The sequence below is a fragment of the Triticum aestivum genome, chromosome 5A (assembly GCF_018294505.1).
Source record: "Triticum aestivum cultivar Chinese Spring chromosome 5A, IWGSC CS RefSeq v2.1, whole genome shotgun sequence".
Taxonomy (NCBI): domain Eukaryota; kingdom Viridiplantae; phylum Streptophyta; class Magnoliopsida; order Poales; family Poaceae; genus Triticum; species Triticum aestivum.
This window is the reverse complement of record NC_057806.1, coordinates 651747770-651770646: the sequence shown is the minus strand read 5'-3', so window position 1 is coordinate 651770646 and position 22877 is coordinate 651747770.

The window sequence follows — 22877 nt, the reverse complement described above, 5'->3', positions numbered from 1 at the left end:
TCTTTATTCATATAACTCATAAAACTTTTTTGTTCTTTAAGCTCGTTTCTAAAGAAATTATTATGCTCAAATTGTAAAACCATAAATTTACTAACGTTGTTTTCGATCTCCTCTAACCTATTAAGGTGAAGATCACCGAATCTTGGTTGAGCCATAGCGACAAACAAGCAAACTAACACACGGGCAAACAAAAAGCAAGCGGGCAAAAGAGGCAAATAGAGAGGGAGGATAGAGAGAGAGAGGGCGAATAAAATGGCAAGGGTGAATTGGGGGGAGAGGAAAAGGAGAGGCAAATGGCAAATAATGTAATGCGAGAGATCGGGATTGTGATGGGTACTTGGTATGTTGACTTTTTGCGTAGACTCCCCGGCAACGGCGCTAGAAATCCTTCTTGCTACGTCTTGAGCTTGCGTTGGTTTTCCCCGAAGAGGAAGGGATGATGCAGCAGAGTAGCGTAAGTATTTCCCTCAGTTTTTGAGAACCAAGGTATCAATCTAGTAGGAGGCCACGCTCAAGTCCCTCGTACCTGCACAAAACGATAGCTACTCGCAACCAACGCGATTAGGGGTTGTCAATCCCTTCACGGTCACTTACGAGAGTGAGATCTGATAGATATAATATTTTTGGTATTTTTGGTATAAAGATGCAAAGTAAAAAGTAAAGGCAAAGTAAAAAAGCAAAGCAAGATTAAAGTGATGGAGATTGATATGATGAGAATAGACCCGGGGGCCAAGGTTTTACTAGTGGCTTCTCTCAAGAGCATAAGTATTCTACGGTGGGTGAAAAAATTACTGTTGAGCAATTGACAGAATTGAGCATAGTTATGAGAATATCTAGGCATGATCATGTATATAGGCATCACGTCCGTGACAAGTAGATCGAAACGATTATGCATCTACTACTATTACTCCACTCATCGACCGCTATCCAGCATGCATCTAGAGTATTAAGTTAAAAATAGAGTAACGCCTTAAGCAAGATGACATGATGTAGAGAGATAAATTCATGCAATATGAAATAAACCCCATCTTGTTATCCTCGATGGCAACGATGCAATACGTGCCTTGCTGCCCTTTCTGTCACTGGGTAAGGACACCGCAAGATCGAACCCAAAGCTAAGCACTTATCCCATGGCAAGAACTACCAATCTAGTTGGCCAAACCAAACGGATAATTCGAAGAGACTTGCAAAGATAACCAATCATACATAAAAGAATTCAGAGAAGATTCAAATATTATTCATAGATAGACTTGATCATAAACCCACAATTCATCGGTCTCAACAAACACACCGCAAAAAGAAGATTACATCGAATAGATCTCCACAAGAGAGGGGGAGAACTTTGTATTGAGATTCAAAGAGAGAGAAGAAGCCATCTAGCTACTAACTATGGACCCGAAGGTCTGAGGTAAACTACTCACACTTCATCAGAGAGACTATGATGATGTAGAAGCCCTCTATGATGACGGCCCTCTTCCGGCGGAGCTCCGGAACAGGCCCCAAGATGGGATCTTGTGGATACAGAAAGTTGCGGCGGTGGAATTAGGTTTTTGGCTCCTGTTCTGATCGTTTGGGGGTATGTGTGTATATATAGGAGGAAGAAGTACGCTGGAGGAGCAACGAGGGGCCCACGAGGCAGGGGGCGCGCCCTAGGGGGGGCGCCGCCACCCTCGTGACCGCCTCTTTTGTTCCTTGGAGCAGGGTCCAAGTCTCCTGGATCACGTTCGGTGAGAAAATCACGTTCCTGAAGATTTTATTCCGTTTGGACTCCGTTTGATATTCCGTTTCTTTGAAACACAGAAATAGGCAAAAAACAGCAATTCTGGGCTGGGCCTCCAGTTAATAGATTAGTCCCAAAAATAATATAAAAGTGGAAAATAAAGCCCAGTATAGTCCAAAATAGTAGATAATATAGCATGGAGCAATCAAAAATTATAGAAACGTTGGAGACGTATCAGGAGATCATCGAGAACTTTTAAGGACTCATGAGAAATTACGTTTTGAAAAGCTCAATCTTGAGCAAGAGCATGAGTTCTTAAAGGCAATCAATGATGATCTTCGCAAGAAAAGTTCTTCTTACATTGCCAAGCGTTTACTCTTATCCACTTACATGCCTCAAGTCAAGTCTAGTAACAAGAACAAGAAGGATTGTTCGTCTAGTAGTAACAATAATCATGCTAAATCCAATGTTGTTGCTTCTAGTAGGTCTCTTGATTCCACTAACAATTCTCTTAGCCAAGGTACACTTGAGCAAGAAAATAGCTTATTGAAGGGAATTATAGAGAAAGGTGTTTACAAGAGCCTTGCCGGGAGTAAGCAATTCGAGGAAATTGTACGCAAGCAAGGAAGGCACCGGAAGAATCAAGGTGTTGGTTTTGAACGAAAATTCAATGCCAATGGAGTTGAGTGGGAAGAAGATCAATACCCTAATACGAAGTTTCTTCCTCATCAAGAGAAGTATGATCCTACTTCTTTCAAAGGGACACAAGCTCAAGATGATCTTCCACCACAAGACCACATGCAAAAAGGCAAGGACAAGCTTCAAGAGGAAATTGATGCATTTGAAGAAGCTCCTAAGGCCTTGGTCAAGTGGGTTCCCAAGACTACATCAAGTTCCACTTCATCAAGTACAACTACAACTCCGAGGATTCCCATCAAGATGGTGTGGATCCCGAAGAACAAGAACTAGAGAGTTCTTGAGGGTGACTCCGCCAACATACTTCACTCTTATCATTTTGGCAAGAACAAGTGCAATCAACTTCCACATCTTGCACTAGTTCAAGGAGTCACAAACCATCTTGTTGGTAAGACAAGGGACAAGGTAACCTAAAGCTTTCATAGACACCATCTTGTGTGTGCATCACTCTATGTCTATGGATATCCTTGTTTGTTCCTTGTGGGACTAACCCGTGTAGGTATTGAAAGTGCAACTCACTCCAAAGGATAGCCCCAAATGATCTACATCAACATTGAGCATCCACATCTTCAACATCTACATGAAGTCATCATCGACAAAACCCAAGGTTAGTTCATCCCTCTTAGGGGGGATCTCACATCTAGGGGGAGCTTTACTCTAACAATTGAGTTAAAGCAACTCTAATGGTGCGAACACAACAACGCTTTATGTAAAGTGGTAACCCCACTTGTGCTTAAACGATGAGTATGCCCTATGATCAAATGTTCTCATTTGACTCCTAAGTCAATATACTCATATATAGATGACCTAGTCATCGCCAATTGCTTGATAGATGCTAGAATTGTTTGTGCATGCTTTGCCACATATTTCATTTGCCATTTTATTGTGTGAAGATGTTGGTTGCATAATTTAATCATTCGAGGACATCCACTTGTTGTTTTGATTGTTTGGTTTCCTTTTCTTTTGGCCAAGTGGATGGACAAGAATGCCTAAGAACCTTCTCTAGCTATCTATGCTTTTCTCGTCTCAAACTCTATTCATGCTGCATCACAAAATTTGATCAAGTCAGATTCGAACCACTCTGTGTGAGGAGCAGTCGGAGTCCCCGATTCGTCATAGACTTAAACTTCCAAAACTTCTTTGTGTGTTTCGGTCTGACCGATTCATCCATTTCAGTCATACCGAGATCACTAAGTCGATCTAGGTTTTCAACCTCGATGCAACTGATTTGAACTTTTTGGTCACACCGAGTTTCAGTAACTGCTTGCAGTTATGAATCTCGGTGCCACCGAGTTGTTCCACTCGGTCACACCGATAGGGTCGGGCTATATATATCCACGGGTCAAATTTTGGAAAACTTTCCGAACCTCCTCGACCCGCGCTCAGCCCGCTCTGCCTCCTGGGTCTCCGGATCGTCCTCCTCGTCGCCAGCCGCCTCCTGTCACTGGTCTCCGCCGCCGTCAATGGGAATCATCCCCGCCGTTGCTGTCGTAGCGAGTTCATCGCCGAACTAGGGTATGAACTCGATCACTGTGCTATCCTTATCTGATTCCTAGCACATTGTGTTCGCCATGCATCTTTCCACGATTGAGATCATTCTATCCATAGAAAACACTCCGTAGTTTAGTCGTGAATTGAGAATTTAGGGTTAGGTTTCCGCCGAAACCATCTCGAACCCACCAAGTTGTGGAACTCGGTACCACCGATTCGGCTCAGGCCATTGCACATGTGATTCTCGGTCTGATCGAGAATTGCAAATCGGTGTGACCGAGTTCAAGACTTTGTGAAACCCTAGCAGTCTCGGTGCCACCGAACTGTGACTCGATCTGACCGAGTTCAGTAGTTTAGGTTCCAACAGCTGCTTCGGTATCACCGAGTTTACAAATCGGTTGATCCGAAATGCTTTCTGTGGAAAACTAAAACTAAGTTTTTAACTCATTCTTTTGCAAAAACCTCTGCATTTTGCGATGCTCATCCACTCTATCTCATCTATATCTATTCACAGGGTCTGCTATCAGTGTTTGCAATATGTCTGATCAAAGTGACAGCCAGAAGAGGTTAGAGGAGCAGGTTCACTTGAGTGAGGGCACTAGTCCCTCTAGCAGCTCTGAAGAGGGTAGCAGGAGCACCCCAAGCAACTTACCCAAAGCTGCCACCAGGGCCAGAAAGAAGAAAACGTCTGAATTTGAGGATGAAGACTATGTGGCAGTTGAGGATGAGGCCACTTCCAAGAAGAAAGTGGTTAAAAAGGAATATAGCACTGCTGCTGCAACTAAGCCATGTCTGAAGACCAAGAGGCCAGCAGGAAGACAGCCAATGTCTAAAGCCAGAGCCTCTACTCAGGTACCTTTGGAATCTGAACCCAAAGAAGCTGCTGCAGAAGGGAAGAAGAGGAAAGAGAGGGTCAAGAAGACCACTGCTAGAGTGCTTGGGAGATCCTCAATCATGAGAGATTCTGAAGAGGAAGAGGAAGAAGATGCTGCACCAGCACCCAAAGCTCAGAAGCTTATGGGTGATGCCATCAGGGCAGGGGTTGTTCCATCTAAGCCTAAGACTGCTCATAAGGCTGTTGCTCTAGCTCCAAAGCCAAAACCAAAGAGGAGCACCAGGAACATCCCTGCTGAGGAGAAGAACAATGCCCCAGTGCCCGAAGCTGAAATGGAAGAAGAAGATGATGAGTCACATGTCTTGAGGAAGTTAAAGCCAAAAATTCCAGATCACAATGATGCTCATCCAGTAGCTGAGAACATGAAGATCAGGAAGGACTCAGGTCTAAGGCTATGGAGAGAGTCTGATCCATATGCCACCAGGAGAAGGACTGCTGTGGACTACAGGTTCCATACAAAGGAACATCAGGACTTCTATGAGACCATCTTGCTTGACAAGAACCCAATAGTGTGTGACATGAGATGGGTCGACTAGGACTACATCAAGGAGAATGATGAACATTATCCAGGTGTGTATGACAGTTTCAAGGCTTGTGGAGTTGATGAGTTTGTGGCTCAGAAGCTCACAAAATGGAATGATGAGCTTATCATGCAGTTCTACTCCACAGCTCACTTCTACCCAGATGGAAGGATTGTCTGGATGTCTGAAGGTACGAGGTACCAATCAACAGTTGCAGAATGGGCTAAATTGATCAATGCTCCAGAAGAGAGTGAAGATGACTTGGATGTCTATGCCAACAAGAAGAAGGATCACAACACCATGGCACACATGTACAAGGATATCCCAGATGCTGCTCTTGAGACACATAAGTTTGGATCTGTACATTACCTTCTGTCAGGATTGCCAACTATCAACTGGATCCTCAGGCACTCTTCTGCCAAAGTTAGGTGATCACAAGATGATCAGAGGCCATGCAATAAACTTGCTTCACATCTTTGATGTCCCACATAAGTTCAAAGTCATGAGCCTCATAGTGGAAACTATCAAGAGGACAGCTGCTGACCAGAAGAGGAGTTGTGGGTATGCCCCACAGATTCAGGAGCTGATTAACTCCAAGATGGGCACAAGCACATATCTGTTGGACAAGGAGCACCTGCCCATCTACTCAGAATTTGAGGACAACACTGTGGTGATGGATGAAAATGAACCATCTTCTGTGCACGCACAAGCCAAGAAGGATAAGGCAAAGGCTGAAAAGGCTGCAAGGATGCCAACTACTGAAGAAGCATCTCAATATCTTCTGAAGAGCAAGCAAGATCAACTTGGCTACTTGATTGCATCCACTCTAAGGATTGAGAAGGGACTGGCCACCCTGACTCAAAACCAGGAGAGCTTGGAAAGGATCGTAGAGCAAAAGTTCTATGACTTGGATGTGAAGGTAACTGAGATCCAGTCTGTTGTGGAGCAACTTCAGGATGATATGCAGGAGAGGAAGGGCAAGACAACCACTGATGCATTTGCCAGAGTGCCTAGAGCTCAGAGGTCTGCTGCAGTGCCAGTTCCAGACACCAGAGCCACTTCATCTGGACTAGCCACAGCTTCAGTGCCACCAGCTCCAGCACCTACTCCATGAGCTCCATCTACATCGACTGAAGCCTTCGTTCTTGGAGTTATCCAGACACCACCACCTGAAGACCAAGCCTGAGAGACGATTTAGTGCTATGCATTTTCTAGGAACTTTTTGGTAACTTGTTGCCAAAGGGGGAGAAAAATGTATAGATCATAGGCTTCGAGAGAGAGAGTGTTGCTCTTTATTCTCTCTTGCTTTGGTGGTTGAACTTCATTTGCTTGTTTGAGATACTTTCTGTCTGCGTAATACTTGGATGATCGTGTGTTTGATCATATGCTACATTAATGCTTGTTGGATGACATTATCCTTTTATCCCTATATGATCATTCACTTTGCTTGGTGATGAGTGCATGTATTTAATTATTATCATTTTGAGTGCTCCACCAAGATGTATGTGACATGGAAGAGTAACCCATGAGCCTAATTCTCTGTGCATTTGCAGTCCAAAGCAAATCATAAACTATGCACAAATTTAGGGGGAGCTCTTGCTTTTCACATACTTCTCAAAGCGATAATGTTTTTCACTCTTATTATCTTTTGTCGAAGCTTTGATCTATATGTTGTCATCGATTACCAAAAAGGGGAGATTGAAAGTGCAACTATCCCTAGGTGGTTTTGGTAATTCCTAACAACATATAGCTCATTGAGCTAATGCTATTCCAAGATTAATATTTCAGGAAAAGCTCAATGAATGGCATGGCATGGATGAGGAAAGTGGACCCCTCAAAATACTAAGGACAAAAAGATTGGCTCAAGCTCAAAGCTCAAGACTCTACATTTTATATTTTAGTGATCCAAGATCACATTGAGTCTATAGGAAAAGCCAATACTATCAAGGAGGGATGAGGTGTTGCTTGATGAGGTTCTTGCTTCTGTTGGGGAACGTAGTAATTTCAAAAATTTCCTAAGCACACGCAAGATCATGGTGATGCATAGCAACGAGAGGGGAGAGTGTTGTCTACGTACCCTTGTAGACCGGAAGCGGAAGCGTTATGACAATGTGGTTGATGTAGTCGTACGTCTTCACGGCCCGACCTATCAAGCACCGAAACTACGGCACCTCCGAGTTCTAACACACGTTCAGCTCGATGACGATCCTCGGACTCCGATCTAGCAAAGTGTCGGGGAAGAGTTCCGTCAGCACGACGGCGTGGTGACGATCTTGATGTTCTACCGTCGTAGGGCTTCGCCTAAGCACCGCTACAATATTATCGAGGAGTATGGTGGAGGGGGGCACCGCACACGGCTAAGAAAATGATCACGAGGATCAACTTGTGTGTCTATGGGGTGCCCCCTGCCCCCGTATATAAAGGAGTGGAGGAGGGGAGGGCCGGCCCTCTCTATGGCGCGCCCTAGGGGAGTCCTACTCCCACCGGGAGTAGGATTCCCCCTTTCCTAGTCCAACTAGGAGTCCTTCCATGTAGTAGGAGTAGGAGACAAGGAAGGGGAAGAGGGAAGAGAAGGAAGGAGGGTGCGCAACCCCTCCCCCTAGTCCAATTCGGACTAGGCCTTGGGGGGGGGCGCGGCCTGCCTCTCCCTCTCCCCTAAAGCCCAATAAGGCCCATATACTTCTTCTCCCGTATTCCCGTAACTCCCCGGTACTTCGAAAAATACCCGAACCACTCGGAACCTTTCCGATGTCTGAATATAGTTGTCCAATATATCGATCTTTACGTCTCAACCATTTCGAGACTCCTCGTCATGTCCACGATCTCATCCGGGACTCCTAACTCCTTCGGTACATCAAAACTCATAAACTCATAATATAACTGTCATCGAAACCTTAAGCGTGCGGACCCTACGGGTTCGAGAACAATGTAGACATGACCAAGACACGTCTCCGGTCAATAACCAATAGCGGAACCTGGATGCTCATATTGGCTCCTACATATTCTACGAAGATCTTTATCGGTCGGACCGCATAACAACATACGTTGTTCCCTTTGTCATTGGTATGTTACTTGCCCGAGATTCGATCGTCGGTATCTCAATACCTAGTTCAATCTCGTTACCGGCAAGTCTCTTTACTCGTTCCGTAATACATCATCTCGCAACTAACTAATTAGTTGCAATGCTTGCAAGGCTTATGTGATGTGCATTACCGAGAGGGCCCAGAGATACCTCTCCGACAATCGGAGTGACAAATCCTAATCTCGAAATACGCCAACCCAACATGTACCTTTGGAGACACCTGTAGAGCTCCTTTATAATCACCCAGTTACGTTGTGATGTTTGGTAGCACACAAAGTGTTCCTCCAGTAAACGGGAGTTGCATAATCTCATAGTCATAGAAACATGTATAAGTCATGAAGAAAGCAATAGCAACGTACTAAACGATCGAGTGCTAAGCTAACGGAATGGGTCAAGTCAATCACATCATTCTCCTAATGATGTGATCCAGTTAATCAAATAACAACTCTTTGTCTATGGTTAGGAAACATAACCATCTTTGAATAACGAGCTAGTCAAGTAGAGGCATACTAGTGACACTCTGTTTGTATATGTATTCACACATGTATTATGTTTCCGGTTAATACAATTCTATCACGAATAATAAACATTTATCATGAAATAAGGAAATAAATAATAACTTTATTATTGCCTCTAGGGCATATTTCCTTTAGTCTCCCACTTGCACTAGAGTCAATAATCTAGTTCACATCACCATGTGATCTAACATCAATAGTTCACATCTTTATGTGGTTAACACCCATAGTTCACATCGATATGTGACCAACACCCAAAGGGTTTACTAGAGTCAGTAATCTAGTTCACATTGCTATGTGATTAACACCCAAAGAGTACTAAGGTGTGATCATGTTTTGCCTGTGAGAGAAGTTTAGTCAACGGGTCTGCCATATTCAGATCCGTAAGTATTTTGCAATTTTCTATGTCTACAATGCTCTGTACGGAGCTACTTTAGCTAATTGTTCCCACTTTCAATATGTATCCAGATGAAGACTAAGAGTCATCCGGATCAGTGCCAAAACTTGTATCGACGTAACCCTTTTACGACGAACCTTTTGTCACCTCCATAATCGAGAAACATATCCTTATTCCACTAAGGATAATTTTGACCGTTGTCCAGTGATCTACTCCTAGATCACTATTGTACTCCCTTGCCAAAATTAGTGTAGGGTATACAATAGGTCTGGTACATAGCATGGCATACTTTATAGAACCTATGGCCAAGGCATAGGGAATGACTTTTATTCTCATTCTATTTTCTGCCGTGGTCGGGCTTTGAGTCTTACTCAATTTCACACCTTGTAACACAGGCAAGAATTCTTTCTTTGACTGTTCCATTTTGAACTACTTCAAAATCTTGTCAAGGTATGTACTCATTGAAAAAAGCTTATCAAGCGTCTTGATCTATCTCTATAGATCTTGATGCTCAATATGTAAGCAGCTTCACCGAGGTTTTCTTTGAAAAAAATCCTTTCAAACACTCATTTATGCTTTGCAGAATAATTCTACATTATTTCCGATCAACAATATGTCATCCACATATACTTATCAGAAATGATGTAGTGCTCCCACTCACTTTCTTGTAAATACAGGCTTCACCGCAAGTCTGTATAAAACTATATGCTTTGATCAACTTATCAAAGCGTATATTCCAACTCCGAGATGCTTGCACCAGTCCATAGATGGATCGCTGGAGCTTGCATATTTTGTTAGCACCTTTAGGATTGACAAAACCTTCTGGTTGCATCATATACAACTCTTCTTTAAATCCATTAAGGAATGTAGTTTTGTTTATCCATTTGCCAGATTTCATAAAATGCGGCAATTGCTAACATGATTTGGACAGACTTAAGCATCGCTACGAGTGAGAAAATTTCATCGTAGTCAACACCTTGAACTTTGTCAAAAACCTTTTTCGACAAGTCTAGCTTTGTAGATAGTAACACTACTATCAGCGTCTGTCTTCCTCTTGAAGATCCATTTATTTTCTATGGCTTGCCGATCATCGGGCAAATCCATCAAAGTCCATACTTTGTTCTCATACATGGCTTCAAACCATTTCGCGGAATCTGGGCTCATCATCGCTTCCTCATAGTTCGCAAGTTTGTCATGGTCTAGTAACATGACTTCCAGAACAGGATTACCGTACCACTCTGGTGCGGATCTCACTCTGGTTTACCTACGAGATTCGGTAGTAACTTGATATGAAGTTACATGATCATCATCATTAGCTTCCTCACTAATTGGTGTAGTAGTCACAAGAACAGATTTCTGTGATGAACTACTTTCCAATAAGGGAGCAGGTACAGTTACCTCATCAAGTTCTACTTTCCTCCCACTCACTTCTTTCGAGAGAAACTCCTTCTCTAGAAAGGATCCATTCTTAGCAACGAATGTCTTGCCTTTGGATCTGTGATAGAAGGTGTACCCAACATTTTCTTTTGGGTATCCTATGAAGACGCACTTCTCCGATTTGGGTTTGAGCTTATCAGGTTGAAACTTTTTCACATAAGCATTGCAACCTCAAACTTTAAGAAACGACGGCTTAGGTTTCTTGCAAACCATAGTTCATACGGTGTCGTCTCAACGGATTTAGATGGTGCCCTATTTAATGTGAATGTAGCTGTCTCTAATGCGTAACCCCAAAACGATAGTGGTAGATCGGTAAGAGACATCATAGATCGCACCATATCTAATAAAGTACGGTTATGACGTTCGGACACACCATTACATTGTGGTGTTCCAGGTGGCGTGAGTAGTGAAACTATTTCACATTCTTTTAATTGAAGACCAAAATCGTAACTCAAATATTTGTCTCCGTGATCAGATCGTAGAAACCTTATTTTCTTGTCACAATGATTTTCCACTTCACCCCAAAATTATTTGAACTTTTCAAATGTTTCAGACTTATGTTTCATCAAGTAGATATACTCATATCTGCTCAAATCATCTGTGAAGGTCAGAAAATAACGATACCCACCGCGAGCCTCAACACTCATTGGACTGCATACATCAGTATGTATTATTTCCAATCAAGTTTGTTGCTCGCTCCATTGTTCCAGAGAACGGAGTCTTAGTCATCTTGCCCATGAGGCATGGTTCGCAAGTACCAAGTGATTCATAATCAAGTGGTTCCAAAAGTCCATCACTATGGAGTTTCTTCATGCGCTTTACACCGATATGACCTAAATGGCAGTGCCACAAATAAGTTTCACTATCATTATTAACTTCGCATCTTTTGGTTTCAATATTATGAATATGTGTAACACTACGATCGAGATCCAACGAACTATTTTCACTGGGTGTATGACCATCGAAGGTTTTATTCATGTAAACAGAACAACAATTATTCTCTGACTTTAATGAATAACCGTATTGCAATAAACATGATCAAATCATATTCATGCTCAATGCAAACACCAAATAACACTTATTTAGTTTCAACACTAATCCCGAAAGTATAGGGAGTGTGCGATGATGATCATATCAATCTTGGAACTACTTCCAACACACATCGTCACCTCACCCTTTACTAGTTTCTGTTTATTCTGCAACTCCCGTTTAGAGTTACTACTCTTAGCAACTGAACCAATATCAAATGCCGAGGGGTTGCTATAAACACTAGTAAAGTACACATCAATAACACGTATATCCAATATACCTTTGTTTACCTTGCCATCCTTCTTATCCGCCAAATACTTGGGGCAGTTCCACTTCCAGTGACTAGTCCCTTTGCAGTAGAAGCACTTAGTCTCAGGCTTAGGATCAGACTTGGGCTTCTTCACTTGAGCAGCAACTTGCTTGCCGTTCTTCTTGAAGTTCCCATTCTTCCCTTTGCCCTTTTTCTTGAAACTAGTGGTCTTGTCAACCATCAACACTTGATGTTTTTCTTGATTTCTACCTTCGTTGATTTCAGCATCACGAAGAGCTTGGGAGTTGTTTCCGTTATCCCTTGCATATTATAGTTCATCACGAAGTTCTACTAACTTGGTGATGGTGACTAGAGAATTCTGTCAATCACTATCTTATCTGGAAGATTAACTCCCACTTGATTCAAGCGATTGTAGTACCCAGACAATCTGAGCACATGCTCACTAGTTGAGCGATTCTCCTCCATCTTTTAGCTATAGAACTTGTTGGAGACTTCATATCTCTCAACTCGGGTATTTGCTTGAAATATTAACTTCAACTCCTAGAACATCTCATATGGTCCATGACGTTCAAAACGTCTTTGAAGTCCCGATTCTAAGCCATTAAGCATGGTGCACTAAACTATCAAGTAGTCATCATATTGAGCTAGCCAAACGTTCATAACGTCTGCATCTGCTCCTGCAATAGGTCTGTCACCTAGCGGTGCATCAAGGAAATAATTCTTCTGTGCAGCAATGAGGATAAACCTCAGATCACGGATCCAATCCGCATCATTGCTACTAACATCTTTCAACACAATTTTCTCTAGGAACATATCAAAATAAACACAGGGAAACAACAACGCGAGCTATTGATCTACAACATAATTTGCAAAATACTACCAGGACTAAGTTCATGATAATTTTAAGTCCAATTAATCATATTACTTAAGAACTCCCACTTAGATAGACATCCCTCTAATCCTCTAAGTGATCACGTGATCCAAATCAACTAAACAATGTCCGATCATCACGTGAGATGGAGCACTTTCATTGGTGAACATCACTATGTTGATCATATCTACTATATGATTCACGCTCGACCTTTCGGTCTCCGTGTTCCGAGGCCATATCTGTATATGCTTGGCTCGTCAAGTATAACCTGAGTATTCCGCATGTGCAACTGTTTTGCACCCGTTGTATTTGAACGTAGAGCCTATCACACCCGATCATCACGTGGTGTCTCAGCACGAAGAACTTTTGCAACGGTGCATACTCAGGGAGAACACTTCTTGATAATTAGTGATAGATCATCTTAAAATGCTACTGTCAAACTAAGCAAAAATAAGATGTATAAAAGATAAACATCATATGCAATCATAATATGTGACATGATATGGCCATCATCATCTTGCTTCTTTGATCTCCATCTCCAAAGTACTGTCATGATCTATATAGTCACCGGCATGACATCATGATCTCCATCATCTTGATCTATATCAATGTGTCGTCATGTGGTCGTCTCGCCAACAATTGCTCTTGCAACTATTGCTATCGCATAGCGATAAAGTAAAGCAATTATTGGACGCTTGCATCTTATGCAATAGAGAGACAACCATAAGGATTTTGCCAGTTGCTGATAACTTCAACAAAACATGATCATCTCATACAACAACTTATATCTCATCACGTCTTGACCATATCACATCACAACATGCCTTGCAAAAACAAGTTAGACGTCCTCTACTTTGTTGTTGCAAGTTTTACGTGGCTGCTACGGGCTTAGCAAGAACCGTTCTTACCTACGCATCAAAAACCACAACGATAGTTTGTCAAGTTGGTGCTACGGGCATACTAGTGACACTCTGTTTGTCTATGTATTCACACATGTATTATGTTTCGGGTTAATACAATTCTAGCATGAATAATAAACATTTATCATGAAATGAGGAAATAAATAATAACTTTATTATTGCCTCTAGGGCATATTTCCTTCAGCTTCATAGTGCTTAGCGATATGCTCCAAAACCCTCAACTACCTTCCCACATCCACATATGACCTAAACCAAAAGTCAAACTCGGCCCCACCGATTATTTCTATCCAGCGCCACCAAGTTCAGATGTCATAGCCACTGCCACAAACCCTAGGCAAATCGGTCTCACCGATAGGGATCTCGGTCACACCGAGATGGGGTTGTAATTTCTCTGTTTCCCTTCGTAACATTTCGGTCCTACCGAGATGAGCGATCGGTCCCATCGAGATTGCAATGTAAACTCTCTGTTTCCCTTTTGTAACATTTCGGTCCCACCAAAATGAGCGATTGGTCCCACCGAGTTTACCTGACCAACTCTTTGGTTAGCTTATTACCAAAATCGGTCCCACCTTGTTTGTGTAATCGGTCACACCGAGATTACGTTATGACCTAACCCTAACCATATTAGTCCTACCGAGTTGCATCTCCCAAGCCATGGGAGCCAAGGAACAGAGGGTAAACCCTTCTCCCATCTAGGGAGAGGGTCAAGGAAGAAGAGGAAGGAGGGGGGCTCTCTCCCTCTCGCTTCCGGTGGCGCCGGAACGCTGCCGGGGGCCATCATCATCACCGCGATCTTCACCAACACCACCGTCATCTTCACCAACATCTCCATCACCTTTCCCCCTCTATCTACAGTGGTCCACTCTCCCGTAACCCTCTGTACCCTCTACTTGAACATGGTGCTTTATGCTTCATATTATTTTCCAATGATGTGTTGCCATCTTATGATGTCTGAGTAGATTTTCGTTGTCCTATTGGTGGTTGATGAATTGCTATGATTGATTTAATTTGCTTGTCGTTATGTTGTTGTCCTTTGGTGCCCATAATATGAGCGCGCGCGTGGATCACACCATAGGGTTAGTTGTATGTTGATAGGACTATGTATTGGAGGGCGAGAGTGACAGAAGCTTCAACCTAGCATAGAAATTGATGCATACGGGATTGAAGGGGGACTAATATATCTTAATGCTATGGTTGGGTTTTACCTTAATGAACGTTAGTAGTTGCGGACGCTTGCTAATAGTTCCAATCATAAGTGCATAGAATTCCAAGTAAGGGATAACATGCTAGCAGTGGCCTCTCCCACATAATACTTGCTATCGGTCTAGTAAAGTAGTCAATTGCTTAAGGGACAATTTCGCCACACCTACCATCACTTTTCCACACTCGCTATATTTATTTTAGTTGTGTCTTTATCTAACAGCCCCTAGTTTTATTTTCGTGCTCTTTACTTTCTTGCAAGCCTACGCAAAAACACCTACAAAGTACTTCTAGTTTCATACTTGTTCTAGGTAAAGTAAACATTAAGCGTGCTTAGAGTTGTATCGGTGGTCGATAGAACTTTAGGGAATATTTGTTCTACCTTTAGCTCCTTGTTGGGTTTGACACTCTTACTTATCGAAAACTGTTGCGATCCCCTATACTTGTGGGTTATCAAGACCTTTTTCTGGCGCCGTTGCCGGGGAGCAATAGCGTGGGGTGAATATTCTCGTGTGTGCTTGTTTGCTTTATCACTAAGTAATTTTTATTTGCTGTTCTTAGTTGTTTTCTATCTTTAGTTATGGGTAGGAAACGCAAAATACAAAAAAAATTAGTTGTACCTACTGCTCCAATGGTTGAAGAACCACTCAAAATCTATCACACTACTGAAGCTTTTTACTTGGAGCATCTTCGATCCCTTTGTGCTCGTGCTAAAACCCCAACTAGCTTAGTTGAGGGCAAATCTTTAGATGAGCATGCTTGTTATGTGCGACACCGTATATCTGAAAAAGGGAAACTATTATGGGGTCAAATTCAACGTTTGCAATGCTATGCTTGGAATTTATGCTATTATTATGATTTTACTTGTTGTTCTGAAAACCCTAAGAAACACCTTCCCTACCAATGTGAGTTTATTGATAATGGAATCTTATCCTCGTATGCTAAGGGTGTTTATAATTACTATGATGTTCAACAAATTGAAGAATTTGTTGCTTTTAAGGGTGCTTACGAAATTGCTTCTTTGATTGAAAAGTATGGTGCTACTCTTTACGAATCTGAAAATTTTGCCATACTTAAATATTGCTATGATAATTATGCTTCTAATCCTTATGTTAAACCATATATTGAGAACTACTCCGCTGTCCAAGAAGAGACTAATATTTTGCAGGAATCTATGGAAGAGGAAATTGATGAAACTATGAGCTCATTGGATGAAAAAGATGAGGAGGAGAGCGAAGAACAAAAGGAGGAAGAGTGGATTGATCACCCGTGCCCACCTTCTAATGAGAGTAACCCTCCAACTCATACATTATTTAATTCCCCTTCGTGTTTACCGAAGGATGATTACTATGATGATTGTTATGATCCCGTTGATTCTCTTGAAATATCCCTTTTTGATGATGCTTGCTATGCTTGTGGCCAAGATGCCAATATAAATTATGCTTATGGAGATGAACTTGCTAGAGTTCCTTATTTTAAACATGAAATTGTTGCTATTGCACCCACGCATGATAGTCCTATTATCTTTTTGAATTCTCCCGACTACACTATATCGGAGAAGTTTGCACTTATTAAGGATTACATTGATGGGTTTCCTTTTACCGTTGCACATGATGATTTTGATAGATATAATATGCATGTGCTTGCTGCTCCTACTTGCAATTATTATGAGAGAGGAACTATATCTCCACCTCTCTATGTTTCCAATACGATAAAATTGCAAGAAATTGTTTATACTATGCATTGGCCTTTACTTTGTGTGCATGAATTGTTCTTTTATGACATGCCGATGCATAGGAAGAGAGTTAGACTTTGTCATTACATGATATATATTACTTTGTGCTCACTACTAAATTACAAATCATTGCTAATTAAAATTGGCTTTGATATACCTTGGGATCCGGGTGGATTCATTACTTGAGCACTATATGCCTAGCTTAATGGCTTTAAAGAAAGCGCTGCCAGGGAGACAACCCGGAAGTTTTAGAGAGTCATTTATTTCTGTTGAGTGCTTTCATATAGTTTAAAAACAACAAAAATAAAGAGGGGAACCCAAAACTTTTTCAAAAAGGAAAGTGAAAGTGAGAAAGACAAGCATTGTTGAAGTGGGAGAGCTCCTTGAACTTTGTTTATGCTCACGACAACTTTGTGAATCTTAATTACAGAAACTTTTCAACAAAAATAATTATCCCCTTTTACAATTCCATTGTATTATAAAAATAATGTGCCAAGGTTTGCCTTTAGGATGTTTACAATGCTTGTTGGTTTGTGCGGTGCAGGACAGAAACTTTGGCTGTAGTGCGTGAATTTAAATTTTTTATTGGAACGTCAAATGGTTCTGATTCTTTTTGCACTGTCTTGCTGTACAAAGTTTTTATTTTTCATAATTTTGGCAGAATTTTTCAAGTACCATAAGTATGGTGAATGTTCAGATTTCTACAGACTGTTCTATTTTAGACAGATTCTGTTTTTGATGCATAGTTTGCTTGTTTTGATGAAACTATCAATTTATATCAGTGGATTAAGACATGAAAAAGTTATAATACAGTAGACACAATGCAAGAACAAAATATGAATTGGTTTGCAACAGTACTTAGAGTGGTGATTTGCTTTATTATACTAACGGATCTTACCGAGTTTTCTGTTGAAGTTTTGTGTGGATGAAGTGTTTGATTGAGAAGGTTTCGATGTGAGAAGAAGGAAGAGAGGAAAGATCTCAAGCTTGGGGATGCCCGAGGCACCCCAAGTAAATATTCAAGGATACTCAAGCATCTAAGCTTGGGGATGCTGGGGAGGCATCCCCTCTTTCTTCAACAAATATCGGTATGTTTTCAGATTCGTTTCGTTCATGCGATATGTGCAAGTCTTGGAGCGTCTTTTGCAGTTAGGTTTTTATTTTTCTTTTATGCACCATGCTGGTATGAGATGGTCCTTGGTTGATTTATAGAATGCTCATTACACTTCACTTATATCTTTTGAGCATGGCTTTATAGAATGCTTCATGTGCTTCACTTATATCATTTGAAGTTTGGATTGCCTGTTTCTCTTTACATATACAACCGCCATTTATAGAATGCTCTTTTGCTTCACTTATATTTGTTAGATTTTGGGCATATCTTTTGTAGAAAGAATTAAACTCTCTTGCTTCACTTATATCTATTTAGAGAGATGACAGGAATTGGTCATTCACATGGTTAGTCATAAAATCCTACATAAACTTGTAGATCGCTGAAAATGATATGTTTGATTCCTTGCAATAGTTTTGCGATATAAAGATGGTGATATTAGAGTTATGCTAGTGGGTGGTTGTGGATTGTAGAGACACTTATGTTGAGGTTTGCAAGTCCCGTAGCATGCACGTATGGTAACCGTTGTGTGACAAATTTGAAGCATGGGGTGTTTCTTTGATTGTCTTCCTTATGAGTGGCGGTCGGGGACGAGCGATGGTCTTTTCCTACCAATCTATCCCCCTAGGGGCATGCGTAGTAGTACTTTGCTTCGAGGGCTAATAAACTTTTGCAATAAGTATATGAGTTCTTTATGACTAATGTGAGTCCATGGATTATACGCACTCTCACCCTTCCACCGTTGCTAGCCACTCTAGTACCGCGCAACTTTCGCCGGTACCATAAACCCACCATATATCTTCCTCAAAACAGCCACCATACCTACCTATCATGGCATTTCCATAGCCATTCCGAGATATATTGCCATGCAACTTCCATCATCATCATATACATGACTTGAGCATTCATTGTCATATTGCTTGCATGATCGTAAGATAGCTAGCATGATGTTTTCATGGCTTGTCCGTTTTTTGATGTCATTGCTACGCTAGATCATTGCACATCCCGATACACCGCCGGAGGCATTCATATAGAGTCATACCTTTGTTCTAGTATCGAGTTGTAATATTGAGTTGTAAGTAAATAAAAGTGTGATAATCATCATTATTAGAGCATTGCCCCAGTGAGGAAAGGATGATGGAGACTATGATTCCCCCACAAGTCGGGATGAGATTCCGGACGAAAATAAAAAAATATATAAAAGAGAGAAGGCCCAAAAAAGAAGAAAACAAAAAAATGAGAGAAAAAGAGAGAAGGGGCAATGTTACTATCCTTTTACCACACTTGTGCTTCAAAGTAGCACCATGTTCTTCATATAGAGAGCCTCTTGAGTTGTCACTTTCATATACTAGTGGGAATTTTCATTATAGAACTTGGCTTGTATATTCCAACGATGGGCTTCCTCAAATGCCCTAGGTCTTCATGAGCAAGCAAGTTGGATGCACACCCACTTAGATTCTTTTGTTGAGCTTTCATACACTTATTGCTCTTAGTGCATCTGTTGCATGGCAATCCCTACTCCTCGCATTGACATCAATTGAGGGGCATCTCCATAGCCCGTTGATTAGCCGCGTCGTTGTGAGACTTTCTCCTTTTTTGCCTTCTCCACATAACCTCCATCATTATATTCTATTCCACCTATAGTGCTATATCCATGGCTTGCGCTCATGTATTGCGTGAGGGTTGAAAAAGCTGAAGCGCGTTAAAAAGTATGAACCAATTTCTCGGCTTGTCATCGGGTCTGTGCATGATGGGGGCATTTTGTGTGACAAAAATGAAGCATGGCCAAACTGTATGATTTTGTAGGGATAAGCTTGCTTCGGCCTTGTTGTTTTGAAAAGACATGATTGCTTTATTGGTACGCTCGAAGTATTATTGTTTTTATGTCAAAGGATAGACTATTGCTTTGAATCACTCGTGTCTTAATATTCATGCCATGATTAGACATATGATCAAGATTATGCTAGGTAGCATTCCACATCAAAAAATATTCTTTTTTATCATTTACCTCCTCGAGGACGAGCAGGAATTAAGCTTGGGGATGTTGATACGTCTCTGTCGTATCTATAATTTTTGATTGTTCCATGCCAATATTATTCACTTTCATATACTTTTTGGCAACTTTTTATATTATTTTTGGGACTAACATATTGATCCAGTGCCCAGTGCCAGTTCTTGTCTGTTGCATGTTTTATGTTTCACAGAATATCCATATCAAACGGAATCCAAATGGAATAAAAACGTAAGGAGCTTATTTTTGGAAAATATGGAAAATTCCAGAAGAAAAATCCACGCGAGACGGTGCCCGATGTGGTCACGAGGCAGGGGGGCGCGCCCCTCCCCCTGGGCGCGCGCCCTACCCTCGTGAGCCCACCGTAAGGCGGTTGATGCTCTTCTTTTGCCGCAAGAAAGATAATATTCGGAAAAAAATCTGGGCGAAGGTTTCAGGCCAATCGGAGTTACGGATCTCCATATATACGCAAAAAGGTGAAACAGAGCTAGAGGAGAACGCAGAAACAGAGAGATAGATCCAATCTCGGAGGGGCTCTCGCCCCTCCCAAGCCATGGGAGCCAAGGAACAGAGGGTAAACCCTTCTCCCATCTAGGGAGAGGGTCAAGGAAGAAGAAGAAGGAGGGGGGCTCTCTCCCCCTCGCTTCCGGTGGCGCCGGAACGCTGCCGGGGGCCATCATCATCACCGCGATCTTCACCAACACCACCGTCATCTTCACCAACATATCCATCACCTTTCCCCCTCTATCTACAGCGGTCCACTCTCCCGCAACCCGCTGTACCCTCTACTTGAACATGGTGCTTTATGCTTCATATTATTTTCCAATGATGTGTTGCCATCTTATGATGTCTGAGTAGATTTTCGTTGTCCTATTGGTGGTTGATGAATTGCTATGATTGATTTAATTTGCTTGTGGTTATGTTATTGTCCTTTGGTGCCCATCATATGAGCGCGTGTGTGGATCACACCATAGGGTTAGTTGTATGTTGATAGGACTATGTATTGGAGGGCAAGAGTGAGAGAAGCTTCAACCTAGCATAGAAATTGATGCATACGGGATTGAAGGGGGACTAATATATCTTAATGCTATGGTTGGGTTTTACCTTAATGAACGTTAGTAGTTGCGGACGCTTGCTAATAGTTCCAATCATAAGTGCATAGAATTCCAAGTAAGGGATAACATGCTAGCAGTGGCCTCTCCCACATAATACTTGCTATTGGTCTAGTAAAGTAGTCAATTGCTTAAGGGAAAATTTCGCCACACCTACCATCACTTTTCCACACTCGCTATATTTATTTTAGTTGTGTCTTTATCTAACAGCCCCTAGTTTTATTTTCGTGCTCTTTACTTTCTTGCAAGCCTACCCAAAAACACCTACAAAGTACTTCTAGTTTCATACTTGTTCTAGGTAAAGTAAACATTAAGCGTGCTTAGAGTTGTATCGGTGGTCGATAGAACTTTAGGGAATATTTGTTCTACCTTTAGCTCCTCGTTGGGTTCGACACTCTTACTTATCGAAAACTATTGCGATCCCCTATACTTGTGGGTTATCAAGGGTGGGGGGCGCGCCCCATACCTCATGGGCCCCCTGTTGCGTCTCCGACTCCAACTCCATATATTGAGTTTCGGGGAAAAAAATCAGAGAGAAGAAATCATCGCGTTTTACGATACGGAGCCGCCGCCAAGCCCTAAAACCTCTCGGGAGGGCTGATCTGGAGTCCGTTCGGGGCTCCGGAGAGGGGAATCCGTCGCCATCGTCATCATCAACCATCCTCCATCACCAATTTCATGATGCTCACCGTCGTGCGTGAGTAATTCCATCGTAGGCTTGCTGGACGGTGATGGGTTGGATGGGATCTATCATGTAATCGAGTCAGTTTTGTTAGGGTTTGATCCCTAGTGTCCACTATGTTCTGAGATTGATGTTGCTATGACTTTGCTATGCTTAATGCTTGTCACTAGGGCCCGAGTGCCATGATTTCAGATCTGAACCTATTATGTTTTCATCAATATATGAGTGTTCTTGATCCTATCTTGCAAGTCTATAGTCACCTATTATGTGTTATGATCTGTTAACCCCGAAGTGACAATAATCGGGATACTTACCGGTGATGACCGTAGTTTGAGGAGTTCATGTATTCACTATTTGTTAATGCTTTGTTCCGGTTCTCTATTAAACGGAGGCCTTAATATCCCTTAGTTTCTGTAAGGACCCCGCTGCCACGGGAGGGTAGGACAAAAGATGTCATGCAAGTTCTTTTCCATAAGCACGTATGACTATATTCGGAATACATGCCTACATTATATCAATGAACTAGAGCTAGTTCTGTGTCACCCTAGGTTATGACTGTTACATGATGAACCGCATCTGGCATAATTCTCCATCACTGATCCATTGCCTATGAGCTTTCCATATATTGTTCTTTGCTTATTTACTCTCCCGTTGCTATTGCTATCATCACTACAAAATACCAAAAACATTACTTTTATTACTGTTACCTTTTGCTACCGTTACCACTACTATCATATTACTTTGCTACTAAACACTTTGCTGCAGATATTAAGTTTCCAGGTGTGGTTGAATTGACAACTCAGCTGCTAATACTTGAGAATATTCTTTGGCTCCCCTTGTGTCGAATCAATAAATTTGGGTTGAATACTTTACCCTCGAAAACTGTTGCGATCCCCTATACTTGTGGGTTATGAAGACTATTTTCTGGCGCCGCTGCCGAGGAGCATAGCTCTATTCTTTGAGTCACTTGGGATACATATATGCTTATCATTATGAAGAACTTGAGAGATCCAAATACCAAAATCTATCCCTCAACTACGAGGGGAGGTAAGGAACTGCCATCTAGCTCTGCACTTGATTGACCTTTTGTTATGAGTAAGTTTGCGACACCTACACCTGCTTCTGCTATTCGTTCTGATATGTCACATGTTATTGATGATGCCACTTCTGCTATGCATGAT